The 5,023-nt window shown below is 49.3% G+C and overlaps 1 long non-coding RNA gene across 1 annotated transcript; it reads right to left on the bottom strand.

Moving 5' to 3' along the window:
- Window positions 1-760: 760 nt before the first annotated feature.
- On the bottom strand, window positions 761-4,617 carry LOC144382080 (uncharacterized). The gene is made up of 3 exons (XR_013448477.1): window positions 4,535-4,617; window positions 3,643-3,729; window positions 761-1,111 (listed from the first exon to the last, which is right to left on the bottom strand). It is a non-coding gene; the product is annotated as an uncharacterized LOC144382080 (long non-coding RNA).
- Window positions 4,618-5,023: the final 406 nt, after the last annotated feature.

The raw sequence follows: 5,023 nt of genomic DNA, 5'->3' as shown, positions 1-5,023 counted from the left end.
CCTCCTCTGCATCTCTGGCAGCCAGGCCCCTGCCCCCGAAGCGCACCATGGGGATCGCATGCCCGTCCACACTCTGGAGCAGTCCAGCTGCCCTAAGCTCGTGGCAGTGCTGCTAGGACCCTGGCAGAGCTGGGCCCAAGGTCGAGGGAAGGACCCCAGGACCCTGGCACTCCCTGTGTGGTGGCCTTCCCCCGAGTTCAGATCCCTGAAAGTGTCCCTGCCTTGGAGGTACAGGACTTATTCCTTCTAATTCTGGTCCAATCAAGTGGGGGCCATGCTTTGCCTACAGGCCCCTGGATTGTGTTAACCATTTGTGAGATGTATTAGGTTCTAATGCATTCTTTTTTTTTTTTAATTTTAATTTGAGAGAGAGAGCACATGAGCAGGGGGGAGGGACAGAGAGAGAAGTAGGCTCCCTGCATTGGGGCTCGATCCCAGGACCCCGGGATCATGACCTGAGCCAAAGGCAGATGCTTAACTGACTGAGCCACCCAGGCGCCCCTCTATTGCATTCTTTTTTTTTTTTTTTAAAGATTTATTTATTTATTTATTTATTTATTGGAGAGCGAGCAAGAGAGAAACAGCATGAGAGAGGAGAGGGTCAGAGGGAGAAGCAGGCTCCCCGCTGAGCCGGGAGCCCGATGTGGGACTCGATCCCAGGACCCTGGGATCATGACCTGAGCCGAAGGCAGTCGCTTAACCAACTGAGCCACCCAGGCGCCCCCCTCTATTGCATTCTTAAAATTAAATTATGTTCTAATCATATTTTCCAAGACACCCAGAACTTTCCAACATGAATCCACCGTAGGAGAGACCTAAGCAGGCTATTCCTGGGAGCCTCCTGTTTGCTGAAGGCTGAAATTTCAGCTGCCTTCTTAGCTTTAAAAAAAAAAAACTTTCTTCCATCACCCACATTGAAATCTCTGTAGAATAACATAGGTTCTGTCTGAGACGGCTTCGTTGCGAGAGAATTTACCTTTGTTGTGTGAAGGTCAAAGCACCGTGTGTGCATACACCACCGGGCCAGGCTGCACAGTGAGGAAGAGCGGACGGTGATCTGCCAAATCAGAGCTGCCTGGTGGGCTTTGAATCCGAAATTCCCAAGGGCAATCTACAGATGTAAAAGGCTGGAGATGGCAAAGTGTAGTAGCACACAATTTATATATAATTTGCATAAGCTGCACAGACTGAATTTGGTCTCAGACTTTTATAAATACTACCTATTATTTCCTTTAAATAGCTCTTTTTTTCCCTCATGTACCCTCTCTCATAGATCCAGCATCCTGCTCCTTACCAGGATCTACAGAAGAGATGCAAAGGGACCAGAATGAGAAGAACAGAGAATGGTGCTGACTCCAGAAAAAATGCCCCACATTTGCATGCACACGCATGTACACACATAAACACATGAACTCACACAAACACCTGTACACATACGCATTCCCATAGACACCTGTATGCACACACATGCACACGCATGCACACATGCACTCACACACCTGTACACACTCACACGTGCACTCACACGCACTCGCACACACACCTGCACGCGCACACACCTGCACACACCCCAGACCCTCTGAGAACTTCCACCTTCAGAATGGGTTGTTCGCCCACTTAGTAACACCTGGTAGACAGGTACCATGGGAGTTTTGATGGTCTGTCTTTTAAGGAATGTTTTTCTCCTAGATGCTGCTACCTAGGAATCTCTCGTGCCGTTTGACTTCATCACTGGTAATAAAAACATCTGCTGTAGAGTCTTTTTAAAAATAATAGCTTCCGGGGCGCCTGGGTGGCTCAGTCGTTAAGCGTCTGCCTTCGGCTCAGGTCACGGTCCCAGGGTCCTGGGATCGAGTCCCACATCGGGCTCCCTGCTCCGCGGGAAGCCTGCTTCTCTCTCTCCCACTCCCCCTGATTGTGTTCCCTCTCTCGCTGTGTCTCTGTCAAATAAATAAATAACATCTTTTAAAAAAAAATAAAAATAAAAATAAAAAAATAAAAATAATAGCTTCCCTTTGTTCATTAAATTATTTTGTATCAGTATTATTGTTATTTTTTTTTATTATTGAAGTATAGTTGACCTACGAAGACCCTTTTTAATGACCCAGATTTTATAGGTCTTTGCTAGAAAGAGATCTTGCTGCGTCTTTCTGAAACGTAAATTCAGTTTTCTGTCGCAGGTGGCTGGAGCTGACTTCCTGAGGACAAGCTCCACACAGCCTTGGAGGCTGCTCACGCCAGTGGCCCCGCGTGTGGAGAGCTCGCCCCGCTCACTCACTGCAGCCCCATGGCCGCCCTCGGGCCGCCGGCGGCATCCCCGCGTGTGTCCTGGATTCCGCAAGAGCCCGATTAAGAGTCTGCATTTATCCGCGGTCTTGATGCCAATGCCTTTGGAGGAGGAAGGGGATGGCTGAGCCTGGGAGTGATCATGAATAAACATCTGAATGACAGAGCCTCTTCAGCTGCTTCATGCCATCACTCTTCAAAAACATTAGCGTCTCCCCTCAATCACAAAACAACCCCCGCGCGTCTTGGGAGTACCTGGCCTGTGTCTCCCTTTGAGGCTGTGCACAAAACTGGGCCGTTCTGAACACCAGACTCTTATCAGATTTTAGGATAATCGACCTTCCGCTCCCTCAGACGCTGGATTTCAGAGAAATGGCTCGGGAAACTCAATGCACTCCATTCTACTCTAAGGGTACCGACGACAAGCCAAGTGGCCGGCAGATTTTTCCTTCCTGCCTTTCCCCCTGTCTTTGAGAAAACTCTTTTGTCGGAGTATTTTCCACTAGCAGGAAAACTGACACCCGTGCAGACAGGTTACCTGCACACATTCATAAACTCACTCATGTGTCACATGCTTTGGGAGCCTTCCCACCTGCGGGCCCTGTCCTGATCTTCAAGGGACTCTGGACAGCGTGGGAAGGGGGCGCCCACCAAGCTGAAGTCCTCGCTTCTGGTTAGGGAACAACGACAGCAATAGAGCAAAAACAGGGCTTGCCTGGCACCGTTCCCAATTTGCTACACTTACTTTCCCTAATCATCCAGTTTTTAAAAAAAAAAAAAAAAGAATCAACCTTCTAAAATTATTTAGCATTCAAATTCCAGACTCACTCTCAATAAAAATGCTTCTTTTCCCAGGTACAGTCAGTCAGTTCTCATCATTCCCAGATTCTGTATTTGTGAAATCGCCTGCTTGATAAAATTGATCCGTAACCCCAAAAGAGTACCGGACACTTTCACGGGCATTCTCAGATGCGCGTGCAGAGCGGCAAACATGTGGAGGCTCCGCCTTCTTGTCTCTGTCCTCCCCCCAGCAAAGAGGTCTGTTGAGTGCCACCTTTTCTCTCGTTTGTGTGTATTTGTAGATGATTCTGCCATTTTAAATGGCAGTCCCAGGGGCACCTGGGTGGCTCAGTCGGTTAAGCGTCTGCCTTGGCCTCAGGTCATGATCTCAGGGTCCTGGGATCAAGCCCCACATCGGGCTCCCTGCTCTGCGGGGAGTCTGTTTCTCCCTCTCCCTCTGCCTCTCCCCCCACTCATGCTCTCTCTCTGTATTTCTCTGTCTCAAATGAATAAATAAAATCTTTAAAAAAAAAATGAAATGGCATTCCCGCGCAGGAGCGCTGGGTCGTCTCCTACCTGCAGGGAGGTATGATGGGCTCTGGAGAAAGCACCTTGTTACGTCAGCTGCTCAGGCTGTGAGTTCAGTGTGCATGCAACCACCGTCTGCATTAAATCACGTGTCTCTAAGCAGAGGCTCTCGGAAAACAGGTTACATATTGATCAGCTGATGAAAATACGGTGATCAGGGGCTCACGGGAATCTAAGCCTGCGTATCCCCGGGAGAGACGCTTCAGTGTTTGCTAATTCAGGGTTCAAGGTGACTTCCTCGGCTCAGCAACGGGAGTAAGGAGAATGGGCTGCGTCTTTTAACGTACACGGGACGCGTAGTTCATTACACTTCTTATCGTGTAGGAAATGAGCACAGAGGGCAGTATCAGAGCCAAGGATGGACATAAGCAATTCCTAATGATCTATTAAAAGTTGATTTTCTTTTTGTACTGATTAGCCCAGCTCCTCCCAGGAGTCAAACGCTTATGCAGCACCACATGCCGAGAGGAGGAAGATATTGATCCCGTTGAGGGATAAGGCTGGGGAGACCCAGGGCACCAGCCTGGTCTGCATGCCCCTTGCGTGGGTCAGTAAAGTAATGCTCCTTGGACTTGCACACACAGACTCGAAAATCAAGGAGACAAGATCTGCAGATACAATTATTGTGCCAGCTGGCAGGAAACCCCTGGCTAGCTGGAATATTCCATCCTGTTAAATTTCGGTTCTCACTTTCCGCCTTCTAAAGCCACGCTTCTGAAACCTTAATGTGCAGACAAGTTCCCCCAGGGGTCTAGTTAGCAGGAAGGTTCTGATTCAGGACATCCCGGGGGAAGGCTGAGGTCCTGCACTCCCCACAAGCTCCCCACTGAGGCCAGTGCTGACACCAGCAAACCCCCTTTGCATTGAAATGTACACATACCTGCATTTTCTCTCGCTTGTACCCAAAGGATCCCAACTACGACATCCAGGGACATCAGCTGGTTCTTTCCCACCCTCAGTGCTGCCCTCTTTCCTCAGGCCCTCCTCTCTGCTTGCAAGGCTTACAGCCCCTCCTCCAGGAAGCCTTCCCTGTCTGCCTGCTTCCTGCCCTCCCCTGGAATCTCAGGAACAGAGGTTGAGGAGCAGGCCCCAGGGCAGTGGTTCTCAACCTTGGCTGCAGACTTAGAATCACCTGGGAGATTTGAAACCACCTAATGCCCAGGCCACACCCCAGACCGATCAAACCGGAATTTCTATGGGTGGGACCCAACGTCCCTTACTTAAGAACCAGGTCACAGGTGTGTGCTTCGTCCAATATTTATAAAGTTTCAATAGCATCTGACTGGCTTTCCGAACCTGTCGGTAAAATTCAATACAGAAGTTCAGCACACCAAATATCATTCAGCCTTAAAACGGAAGGAGGATCTAA

This window comes from Halichoerus grypus, chromosome 6 (genome assembly GCF_964656455.1).
Source record: "Halichoerus grypus chromosome 6, mHalGry1.hap1.1, whole genome shotgun sequence".
NCBI classification, from domain to species: Eukaryota; Metazoa; Chordata; class Mammalia; order Carnivora; family Phocidae; genus Halichoerus; species Halichoerus grypus.
The sequence above is the reverse complement of the archived record's forward strand: the minus strand, read 5'-3'. Positions and strand labels throughout refer to the sequence as shown.